A 13,169-nucleotide genomic window follows, 5' to 3' on the forward strand; every position below is an offset into this window, starting at 1 on the left:
ATGCGGGAACATTGACGCCCTCTCCAGAAGCTGTAATGTACAGAACAATTTGCTGCTGCTGTGTGATGTCCATCGGCAGATGGTTGGTGTGATCCAAGAAAATGCTGAGTTGTTTTCCTTCTTGTTCTCCCACCCTCCATAAAAATCCCACACACATAGACACACACGCACACGCGCGCGCACACTGGAAACGGGAAAGAGCAGCTTTCTGTAGCACATGTATCATTCTTAATGCCAGCATTGAAGGTCATTGCGTTGTGCGTCTGGCTTCTGGGACACTGTGAGAGACATGGTCCGGACTTGGGAAATAGCAATGGCATTCCACCGCGTTGCTTGGCTGCTCCCTCTTGGGACCGCAGCAGAGCAGAATGTGCTCTGGCAGCCTCAAGAAGGGTGGGCCCAAGGCAGGGATGACCCCGCTTCCAGCCGACAGCAACCTCTCAAACAAAGCTGCTCCCCACAGTCTGTGTGTTGTGCTTTAAGCAGAGCTCTTCAGCCGTTGTTGCTCTGGCCAAGCATGAAGAGTGCAGCTTAGTTCCGGCTGTGTGAAAGGGAAGGAAACCCCTTTCACAGAGGATCTACCATTAAGCAAGGCCCCTGACCCTTGGCACCTTTACTGACAATGGAAAGGAAGCTGGTTTTGTTCCTCTTGAACAGAGCAAGTTAATGACTGCCTAAAGAGTCTCCCACTGGAACAGCCCCAGTAGGGAAACAGCTGTAGCCTCCAACATATATATTAGGTAGCAGCTTGAAGACGTCTGGTTCATAGGATTCTGGCATCGCACAGAAGCTCGGCTGGTCATCACAAGCAAGAATTCACTGGGTGGCCCTAGGCAAGTGTCTGTCTCTCTTGACCCCTCGTCGTGGACAGGGATAAAAGTAGCCTATGCCATTAAGCAACTGTTGGAAGGTTTGTTAAGGGAACGGGAAGCACAAAAATGCCAAACCGGTATTGAGACTAACAACACAATCCTATACATGCCGTCACAGGCATAAGTCCAACTGAGATCAGAGAGGCCTGCTTCCATGGGGCTGCAGAGGCATGCTCTCTCTGTTCGTGGTTAAGCTGCCACCACAACACACTTTGTAGCTTTTGCTGTGACCGACAAATGCCACTATCCCTCTGGCAGTTTTTTAAAGTGTCCCCCAAATCTTTTGCATTTAGATGATTAATTCTAGTAGATGTGGAGTGTTTGGACAGGATTTTCTTTTGCTCCCTTAGCATTGGCTGAATATCCTGGTGGCACCAGATCCTGTCTGATTGCAGAAGCTAAGCAGAGTCAGGCCTGAATAGTACTTGTAAGGGAGACCAATAAGGGATATCAGGTGCTGGGGGTCTTTTTTCAGAGGAAAACAATGATAAACCACCTCTGAGTGCTCCCTGCCTAAGAAAGCTGCATAAAATCCAACAGGTGACTTGAATGTACATGCTTTACTTTTTGTTTCCCTTCGGGTGCGATCCACTTGGTCACATTGATTCATTTTATGGTTTACATGACCAGCACCATGTCCTGTGAGTGTACTGTGCTGAATGCAATGATGCACCAATGACAAGCATGTGGTGGAGCAACATATAGTTGATAAAAAGGTTGAGAGCGTGGTGTGTGTTTGTGTTTGGTGACAATGTCTCCCCTCCACCAGTGTTTCCTGGAGCAAGGAGATTTGCCACATCTAGGAATGCTTTCATGTGACTTTCTAAACATGAATCATCCTTGAGATAGGAAAGCAGCCTTGTTGTTGTTGTTGTTGTTGTTGTTGTTGTTGTGTGCCTTCAAGCAATTCCTGACTTTTGGCAACCCCATAATAAACCTATCACAGGGTTTTCTTAGCAATATTTGGTCAGAGGGGACTTGCCCTTGCTTTCTTCTGAGGCTGAGAGAGTGTGATTTGCCTAAGGTCACCCAGTATCTGAATGGAGATTTGAACACTGGTCCTGAGTCCTAGTCCAACACCCAAACCATTCTGACACCACTGGCTCTCCTGGGAGAACTTTAAAAAACCAAAAAACTGTACAGCAGTGCAATGACCCTTCCTCATGAGAACATCATAGAGATCCTCCAGATTTTGTTGGTCTGCAACTCCCAACATCCCTAGCCAGCATGGCCAGTAGTGAGGAATGCTGAGAGTTACAGTGCCAACAACATCAAGCGAACTGCATGATTCACTCCCTTGTGCTAAGGTCATCAGTCTCTTGGTTATGGCAGCGCTGACAAGGAAATATCCCCCATTAGTTTGGCCAAACCCTTACTGACCCAAAAACTACAATTTAAGCTCCCATGATTAAAAGAAAGCTGGAGGATAAAAGAAGACATAGCTTCCAACGTTTCATAGATGTAAATTTTGTAATACATCTGGCCAAACACCATTAGAGTGTGATCAAGATGGCAAAAGTTATGAACAAGGAGCAGCACACAGACTTTCTTTTATTCAGCGTTTTGTTTTTGCCAAAGTCTACAGAGAAGGCAAGACTCTGTCCCCTCCTCTCCTCCACATTGAGTTAATTGAGTGCAAAGTACTTTGCACTTTGAATTCAGTTTGTAGTAATCGAAGTAAGCTGAGTACAAAGGTGGAAAGTAGGAGGAGAAAGAAACCAGCACTTGAGACAGAGAGGTGACAAAGGATTAATTGGGACTGTCCTTGCCAAATCAGGACAGTTGGAGGATAGAAGAATGTTACTCCAATTTTTTAAGCCTAATGGTTCATAATAAGATAGGTTTAATGTGTGTATTTTGAGGACAGGGGAAGAGAAGTAGCTGTAACATCCAAAGCAAAAAAAAAACAACCCAAAGATATAAGAAGGGAGAAGAAGATAAGAGTGATATTTGCAGCTAAGTTTAAAAGTTCCGTCTTGATATATTAAATTGCCAATAAATAAATAAGTTTATATTCTAAGTTCATCTGTTATTCTTAGACCAGTTTTCTATAATCTGACACTCTCCTCCCAATGTGTCGGTCTACAACTTTATGGTGACTGGGGAGAATCAGGGTTGTAGTCCAATGTATCTAAAGTGCTCTCAGATGACTGTTTTAATATCAGGATTAATATTTTTCTCAGTCTAAGTCTGTCACACCTAACATGTGTTTAATTGTGTGTCTCTGGCATGAATTAAATCTGGGAGTTTCCACACAGAGAAGCATTGAGCTGCTGCATTTCTCCATCAATAGTCTTCTGGATCCTTTTGGAGGTGGGCTGTGAGACAGCAGATCCTTTAAAACAGAACAAGAAGTCAAGTCTGTGGCTTCAGCTTCTGCTTTTGGTAAAGAAGGAGGGTGACCTGGATTGGATTGGACATTGTATGCCTAGACAGAAAACCTTGGATGCTTTCAGTGCATTTGAGGGTTCTTCTGGATGCAACCTGAAACAGAAATTTCTAAATAGCAGGATGAAAGGAATTTTGAGAGGCTTGGCCAGTTCAGGAAACACTGCAACTCCTGGCCAGAACATTTTTCCTTGCCAGACAGCTATCTTGATTTTTATGTCTGAGACATTCAGCAACAATTTCAGTCTCTTTTACCAGGATATAAAGAGTTTTTATAGAAGCCAATAATATTTCTTATCCTTTGCATACGGTTGAAGGGAAGATGGGGTTCCTGGTGACATACAATCCCTTTCCTGAGCCAAACCACTGGACTTGCAGTTTTGCATTTTTTTCAGATATCCCAGAGAATTCTTGGATGCCGTCATCCATTTGCAAGAAATAATACATCTTGTACAGTAATCTTTCTTTGACTTTTTTCTTATTTCCCCTTAAAATAATAATAATCATAGGACTGTTTTCCAGTACGACTGTAGAGTTTTTACTTTTACTTTTAAAGCATATATTCTTTTAACTGATGTAAAAAGTTTCCATTAAAGAAAATAGGAGCCTACGACCACACTCTCTCTTCTGGGATTTGGGGGGAAACATACCAAGAGAGTTCTAATACAGTTTTCTTGTTTGCCCCCTTTTAAGAAACTAGAGGCCAGGTGCCAAATTTAGACTGATTTTCCTTTCTTATGCTATACTATTCAGTCCCACTCCTAGTGAGTACAGAAAGTCTTCACTTATCAAGGGGTGCATGTGAAGTATCTGGATAAACAGAATTTGAGACAGCAGAGGAATGATTCTAATCACTCATGATTAAATCATAATATGAAGTTATATGAAGATCAGTATTGCTGTTGTTATGGAGGTTGGTACCCATACGAATTGAGTCCTCAAAGACCCCCTAGTCATCAAGTGCCCTGCTCATGTCTTGCAAACTCAGGGCCATGGCTTTTTTTTTAATTGAGTGAATTCAACTGGAGTGTGTTCTCCTTCCTTTCCTACTGCCTTCCATTTACCAAGCAGTACATCAGTATGCAGGTTTGCAAGTTCCAATAATGAGAGTGCTACTGTATTTGTTATTGTTAACTGCCATCTAGTTTACTTTGACTTATGGAAACCCCATGAATGAGAGACCTCAAAAGTACCACATCAACCACTCTACTCAGGCCTTGCAGACTCAGGGCTATGGCTTCCTTGATGGAGTCTATGAGCTTTATCGCACTGCGTTCCTTCCAGGCGTTCTGAGAACGGAACGGAAGGAGTAGGGATGAGTGCGGAACAAGTGGGGGACGGATTTTACCGCACACATCCGTCCCTCATTCGTTCCGTTCCCCCTCTCTTCCGTTCTTAATCTGTTCCAGAGGGGGAAATTTTTGAGAACTGTTCGGAACAGTTCTCAAAAAGCGTCCCCTCTGGAACGGAAGGGTCAGGGAAGAGAGGGGGAACGGAACGAGTGAGGGACGGGTGTGTGCGGTAAAATCCATCCCCCACTCATTTCCGTTTCCTGCTGGGCCGGGCCGAGAACCCGGTGCGATAAACTTCTATCTGTCTGGAATGTGAGCTTCCTCTTTTCCTGTTGCTTTTTTACTTTGCTAAGCATTATTCTATTTTATTTTCTAATGAATCATGTCTTCTCATGATATGTCCAAAGTATAACAGCCTCAATTTAGTCATCTTGGTTTCTAGGGAGAGTTCAGGCCTGATTTGCTCTAGGACCCATTTATTTGTCTTTTTAGCAGTCCACAGTATCCACAGAACTCTTCTCCATACATATCTCAAATGAGTTTATTTTCTTCTTATCAGCATTCTTTACTGTCCAGCTTTCACAATCATACATAGAAATGGAAAATATGATGGCATGGACCCTCCTACATTAGTATTCAATTATATATCTTTACAGTTGGGAATCTTTTCTAGCTCCTTCATAGCTGCCCTTACAGTTTCTAGTCTTCCTCTTTCACCTTCCAGGTGCTGATGCAGAGAGAGGGCACAGAACCACTTTATCCAGAATCTCAGAAAATTAATGACAGAAACACGAGAGGATGTTGGTGATGTTAAGCACCCATGCCGCTAGGTACTGACCATAGCCAGCATCTCCTGACATCTTAGAAACTTGCAAAGCCATCTCTCTTTGCTGCCCCACACTTTGTGGTGTTTTCAAATCAGCCAAGGTGCACTGAAGCTACTTTTGCCACACTTAAAATGTTGTGTCCATCTTCACCCTGTGCTTTAAGGCTATCCACCGGAAGTGCAATTCCACACGTTCCAATGGCATGCTGGATGCTGTCATTTTTCTTGATTCATTCTTCTCTCCAGTGCTGTGTTTCCAAACTGAAAAGGTCACAGTGTACGTCTTTTCTCTCTGGCTGTAACTAACACCTCTTTGGAATATGCCCGGTATTTCAGTCTGACATTTCCCCGAGGCTATGTTAGAGATATGCGAGTTGTCAGAAAGCTTGTGCTAGAATCAGAATTGGAGAGAGTAACACCTCATCCATCAATGCTGTCTGCTGCTTAGTTTTCCCATTTAGAGAGAAAAAAAATCAATCGTAGCTGCTGCTTCTAAATCCCAATTTGGTTCCTTGTTCTGCTTGTGCTTTCCTAAGGAAAAAAAGAAAGAAAAGTAAAATGTATACAGTAAATGACTACTGAAACAAGTGCGGTCTGGTGGATGCCAATTGGCAAGTGCCCATGACACCAACAATGGTCTTACAGAGTGAGGGAGAAGGTTTCCCACAGGAGGATCATGGCTAGGGGAGTTGCAAGGTTTTCCTGGCCTCAGAGAAGAGGGAATGGTATTGCCCATCTATGGCTATATGCCAATTTATTCCTTGAACCACAGTGGGGGGAGTTATCCCTTCATTTTCAGAGGCATCTCATTTATCTTGGGCTCAGTCTTTGGGAGGACATAAACCTAGCCTTGGTTCCCCCTCATTTCAAAACTTCCCATCCTTGGAGATTTCTTCTCATCAAAAGTTTGAGAACCAGTGCCTGTTGCAAAGAACTGTTGTGCATATTCTAAGCTGCAGAAAACTCACCTTCTGTTGAATGTAGCCAATACTCATAAAAAAATGATAGGGTACCCAACCTCTCCCCCTTCTTGTTGTGCATTGAAATGGAAAGAAGGCAACTGGTAGGAATCCTCTTAGTGTCTTAGGTGTATATCAGTGTGATTACACATCTGTGGCTCTTTTTGAACAGGATGCAGAGAGTTCTTTTCTAAACCTTTATAATCTAGCCAAACCCTAGAGCTGTCAAATCACAAGAGCCAGGGCTGCTTATCAGTGGGGAGAGAGAGCAGGAGAGAGGCAACCCAGAGAAGAAAAATACAACTGGTCTTAGCTCCAAGGTGAAAGGAAGTGAGAGCATGCTGCATCTAGGAATGTACCATCCTTTCCCCCTTGCAGTCAAGACGAGTTGCATCTTCCTCCTCTAAGGTGCTTATTTCCATTTTTCCTCCCTTTCCCATCAGCAAGATGTCTGACAGGCCCCAAGGACAAGGCATAGAAGCACTTTATCCAGAATCTTGGCTAATTCATGGCAGACAAGTAGAATCCCCTCATGAATCTGAGGAACCACAAAGCTTAGATGAGGAGCTTCATTTACTTACGTTTTCCAAATGTGGTCCCTGTAAGACATTTAAACTAACAGCCTAATAGAAATCATGGGACCAGTGTCAGGCTCACAGCTGCTACCCTCTTACTGGTGGTGAAAGTAAGAGGTTATATGGGAGTCAAGTGTGCAGGGAATCCTCTTGAAGTCAGAGAAGGTAGTCTAGTAAACCTTCCCAAGGCCAACTTGCTGAATGCTGACATGGCTTCACATAAATATATTTTCCACTTGACTGCAATATGAGGGGATGATTTCCAAATATGAATGGGCCAACGCACTGATTGTTTTCTTACCACCTGACAAGCAAAGTTTTTAAAGAAAGTCCCAGTTGTACAAAATCATGTGATGTTAACCACATATGAATCTGGCCAGAAATATGTGTCTTTGCTGGTTTTGTAGCTGCATAAAATCATAGAGCTGGAAGAGGCCTCATGGACCATCAAGTACCCCCCGCCTGCTCAGTGCAATATTCCCAGCTAAGCATCCCCAGCAGGTAGCTGTCCAGCCTTTTTTTGAAGAAATCCAGAGGAGGAGACCACCATCATCTCTCTAGGAAATTGGTTCCATTGCTGAATTTCTCTTGTTATCAAGACATTCCTTCCAATATTCAATCTAAACCCTTCCTCCTGTAACTTAAAGCAATCAAACCTGATCCTACTCTTTGGAGCAGCAGAAAATAAACTTGCACCCACCTCCCTGTGACAGTCCTTATGGTATTTGAAGAGGTATTTGAAAAGTGCAGTCATGCACCACCCCCCAGTCTTCTCTTTACCAGTCTTCTCTTTACCAGTCTTCTCTTTACCAAGCTGAACATGCCTGCTCTTCAGCTTTTCTTCATATTTTGTTCTCTGTAACTCTTATAATCTTTGTTGCCCTTCTCACAACCCACTCTATCTGTCTATATCCTTCTTAAAAGGAAGTGCCCAGAATTGAAGACACTACTCCAGATGATGCCAGGCCAGGGAACAATATAGTGAATTATTACTTCTCTGGGCTGGGAAACTATGCTTCTATTAATATGGGCTAAAACAGCATTCACCTTTTTTTTCCTGCAACAACACACTGCTGGCTTATATCCAGTTTATGATCAACAATAATCCGAAGGTCCTTTTCACATGTAGTACTGCTGGCCTATGTGTCTCCTATCTTATATCTGTTCATTTAGCTTTTGTGGCCTAAATGTAGAATTTTGCATTTCATTTTATTAATTTCTTCCCAGTTTTCTAGTTAATCATAGTCTTTTTGATTTCTTTTCCTATCTTCCAATGTCTTTGCCATCCCTGCCAGTTTTGTATCATCTGCAAACTTGATAAGGATTCCCTAAACCCTGCCATTAAAATAACTGATAAGCATGTTGAAGAGTAATGGCCCTAAAACAGAGCCTTGTAGTCCACTCAAGACCTCCTTCCAGTTTGAATTGTCTTTAACTTTAGGAGCTTTATTATGTCATATATTGCTCCCATAATTCTACCTAAAACAAAATTCAGAACAAATCTGAGGGGGTCTCTCATTAGGTGAAACATTTGCAGGAATAAAAGGGGCCAGCCCAAGACAATTTTATGAATCTTATGCCAATACAAGTCATGGGGCAGCATGGTAGGCGAAGTGATGGATATCTGGGCAGGTCATATGGCATCTGCCAGAGAGGAACAGCTGTTGGGAGTGCTCAGGAGGAACAGGCAAAGAGATGTTAGTCAATGCTTCACAGTCTTTACCACCTGAAGTGATCGCTGCACACTGCCTTCTGTTAGAGATGGCCCCACAAGTTTCATCGGTTGTTGCACAATTTCCAAAGCAAACCTGGAGGTTCCTTCTTAGATGAAACATCTGAAGAACTTTGAAGGAGACCAGTAACAGAGAGGGAAGGAGGGAGAGGGAGATTGGATATAGCTAAAGACTTCTCAGAAGGGGATGTTCCTATTTAGGAGATTATCACACCTGCAAATCCTGAGTGCAACCTGTCTGCAGCCTGGACCCCAACCACTTTTCAAAAACTAGAGCTTACTGTTTTTGTAAAGCTGGATAAGCACGGCTGAGGTCCAGGCTGCAGACAGCTTGCACTCACCCAGGCCTCGGCTGCATGCGATAACACCCATTTTTGACTTTTGAATCCCGTGTCTATCCCAGTGGGGTTTGCAGGTTTGATAACTCCATCAACTGGTAGCATAAAGGTGCTTCCTTAGGACTCTTCTCATCCAGATTTTCTTCTGGCTGTCAGCATCCTTTCTGGCCATGCTGCCCAGTTCGGTAATGCTGACATCCAACAGCATTTGGAATGCCTGCCTACTTCGACTTTCTTTAAAACAAACACAAACATGTAGCATTTATGATGATGTACGTAAAATAAGTTATATATAGGATTTATATGTATATATGTTTCCCTTCAGTGAAGGATTGTAGCATTATACTGAGCCTCTTGTAAAAGATATTTATTTTGTGTATAGTAACTGTTTTTGGCAGCAAGAGAGAGAAGGGGACTGCATTCAACAATGCTGCTGCGTGTCCCACCTTCTTTTTTGGTTGGGAAAGGCAAGAAATCTTGCTCCTTTCTCCTAACTGCTTAGTTGTACAGCTAGTATATCAGTACAGTTTGGCATGTAAACCTAGAAATCTGCTTCCAGTGAAGATCTGCAGACAAAAAAATAAGCTTCCTAATCTCCTTTTATTTTTCATTTATTGCAAAACAAAACAAAAACCAACCCTAGTATTTTTCTCTCCCCTCTTCATCTTTAATCTTTAGAAACAGATAGCCAGATTGTAATACTAGCATTCAGATGTGAATAAAAGACTTCCTCAGTTAAAGTCTCTTTGTTTTGTTTCATTTTTTTCCTCCATATGCATTTGCAGTTTGTTATTGAATATCCTCTGCTGTCAGACCTCAGAGCTATATGTGTATCTGTCATGTTTAAGTTTGAACTAAACAAAACCACCTGCAGATGAACAGCAACAAAGCTGAATGTATGTGTGTATGCATGTCTTGAGGATTCATTTTGCAAAGAACAAGTGACGCATGGGCCCTTGACCCTTACTGCATCTGCCCTTTTCCCACTCCTGGATACATTTCTCTTGTCTTGGAACAATAAAGGGAAAATAAGCAGTCAATATCCATTGATCAATGTTGTCAACTCTAGTAGGAAAAATCCCTTGCAGCTCAAAGGTCTTTCCTGACCTGGATACACTAGAGGTTTGAAGTTGTGGACTTTTGAGCTGCAGACTATGCGCTCTGCTACCGAGCGTGGACCTATCCCCAGTTAAAAGGAGCTTTGTTATGTCAGATACTGCTCTCAAGGCAGAGGAAACAACTGCCATAATTCTACCTAAAACAAAATTCAGAACAAATCTGAGGGGTGTCTCATTAGGTGAAACATTTGAGGTAAGGATAATAAATCTTAAAATGTATTACCCTTCATTAATCAAATGTATTACCCTTCATTAAGACACAAAAAGAAAGAAAATAATACAACTCTACACCGTGGATTAAGGTGAAGCAGAACTAAATGTAGCAGGATAGATGGAAGTAGGAATTGATGCCTGAATGATCCTGTTCCCAGGATGGCGGGGACCATTTTGAATAGGCCTGCTGGGTGGCTATTCCAAATGAGGAGCCTCTCAGGAAAAAAAGGGGAGGGGACGACAAGAACAATTCAGCACCATAAATGGTTGAATATGCAGGGATTCAAAGCCACTGTTCCAGTAGTATTTTGGATCCTTCCCAGTCTTGTTTCCACATTCAAATACTTGGGGAGGGGGTGTGGAATCTCCCTTTCTTTCCATTGAATTTTATCAGGCACTCTGCAAATTCTGGAAAGCTCTTGCAGTGTTATTATTTTTAAAAGGAACCAAATCAGATTCTCGCCCCTATAATGCTGGTGTTAGTGATGATGCTTCATTTCAGATGCAAAGCATTTCAGGCCAACAAAGCAGGAGAATGAGCCTTCAGCCCCATCTACAGCATGTCAGAAACCACGGACAATGTTTGGAGTTCAACCCATAATACAGGCACACATTTGGGAAATGCTGAAAACCACTGACTCTGCCAAAAGGGAGGAATAAACTTTAGTCTTAGTAGACTTCACATCCTTGCCAATGTATTTCTAGCATATATTTTCAACCTTTGCATGTATTCATCCCTAGCCCAAATTAGCCCATAAGCTTATTTTTATCATTGCGGGCATTTTGTATCACATGAGCTCCACTTCTCTTAATACATTCATCTCTACAATTGCCCCATGCATAGGTCACTAAGTGGTTAGGTTTTATTTTCAGAGCATGACATGGTTGCTGATCTATTATTCTATTTATACATAGAGCCCCAGCCAAATATGTGTCTAGCATTCCATTTGAGGAAGGTAAAAATATAACTTGCATATACAATACAAGGAAATGCATTTGTTCTTGAAAATTAGTTTTGTGTCTTCTTCGGGGAACTAATAATAAGGAGTCATGAAGGCGGAAAATGAAAAGAGAATGTGAGCAGAGGATTCCATTTCCAAAACAGGATGAGTGCATTAAGGACTCGCTATTGGTACCCAACGGTTCTGGCGCCCTAATAATAAAACAGTGGTTGGAGTGCTGTCTAGGACTGAAAGGCATGGATTCAAAATCTCACTCAGAAATTATGTTCACGGAGACCTCTGGGCCATTACCATCTGCCACTCTAATCTACCTCAAAGGGTTGTTGAGAGGATTAAATTGGGTGCTGGGAGATAGAAAGATGCCATTTTGCTGTAGCTAGACACCTGGCCCTCTGCCATGGGCTCCCTCACACCTGGAGCCAGAGCTGGCTTCATTTGTAGGGTTAGATCTGTGAAACATTTCCACACCTGCCAGATGGCCACTTCAGGTTGCAGTCACCAAATGGCAAAGATGCCTGTGCAAAAACAGGTATAAAGTTACTTGATCCTTCTTTGAGAAAGGGAACCAAAGAATAGTGACAAGGCCTCTTGAAATAATTCAAGGAATAGTGAAGCCTTCGTCAAGGGAGGCAGTAAAAAGCTGCAGCCTTTCCATAGCATCCCATGAAGCAGATTGTAAATTATGTTAGGGAAGGTGCTCAAGAAAGCTGAGCCTAAACATAAGCAAGCTGGGGTTTTTCTCTTTTGGATGAGGATGATGTACTGTCTAAGAGATTCGGAAACTTTAGATTGGACCAGAACTTCATCACTCATGTTAATGGACTTAGACTTCAATGACTGTTGGATCCAATTCATATTACCAGTTACCAAAACAGGAAAAAAGCATTATCAGAGCAGGAGTGGCCCATTCCAGTACTGTAGTGTTACCAGTTGTCCCAGGAAGCCGCTGTGTCATTCAGAGTTACAGCACAGGCAGCTCCAAATATATATTGCTTTCCTGGCAATGGATTGAACATTTATAATAGAGGGAGGGAACAACACTTTCCAGAAGGTAAGATGTAAATTTGTGTTGTAGCAAAGACAATGAAGAATCTTGTGGCACCTTACAGACAGAAATATTTATTATGGCACATTAACTCTCTTGCACAATAGTCTGCTTCTCAGATGTTACAATAAAAAAGAAAGCAGTATCAAACTCTTGCACAGCAGTTCCCATTCCTATAGACATCAACATAGATGGCACTTTGCAGAGGGGCATAAGTAAGTAAGGTCTATGACCCAAGGAGCTTCCAAACTCCACTTTTAAAATGGGAGAGGCTTCAAGAAGGAAAGGAGTGCATAGATGTACAGGACACAGAAGGAATACAGCCCCTTCCCATAGAGCCTGAAATCTACACAAGATGGATTGGCAAGAGAAAAAGAGGCAGGGAAGGAGTCAGATCTTGGCACCAGAGTCATTCTTACACCCATGTCTTAAACTGCACTCACCCTCTATCTTCCTTGTCCATCCAAGTTAGCCACTGGACCTTCCTGGGATGGACAGACTATAAAAGGATCCCTTTGTGAATTAATCTTTGCTTCAGCAACAAATGCCTGAAACACACAGGCCAAAAGGTGCAGCTTTCAGCTGCTGCAGGAGTGTGGTGTGTAGATGACACATGCCCCTGGATCAGCCAGAAGTTGATCTGTGGCTGTCTAAGGCAGCCTGAAGCCAACCAGAAAAGGATAACAGAAAAAGCACTCCTTGCTGGCAACCTGTTGAGGATGGCAGCTCCAGTTGCCGTGGACCCAGGACTATTGGGGGCCGATTGGGTGGCCAGAGGCCACTCCAAGCCACTGGTCTGCTTTACCCCAGTCTTCCTAAGTTTTGCTGCTACTACTGTTATAAGAGCAT

Source organism: Sceloporus occidentalis, unplaced genomic scaffold (genome assembly GCF_023333645.1).
Source record: "Sceloporus occidentalis isolate IW3139 unplaced genomic scaffold, rSceOcc1.0.p SCAF_9, whole genome shotgun sequence".
Taxonomy (NCBI): Eukaryota; Metazoa; Chordata; class Lepidosauria; order Squamata; family Phrynosomatidae; genus Sceloporus; species Sceloporus occidentalis.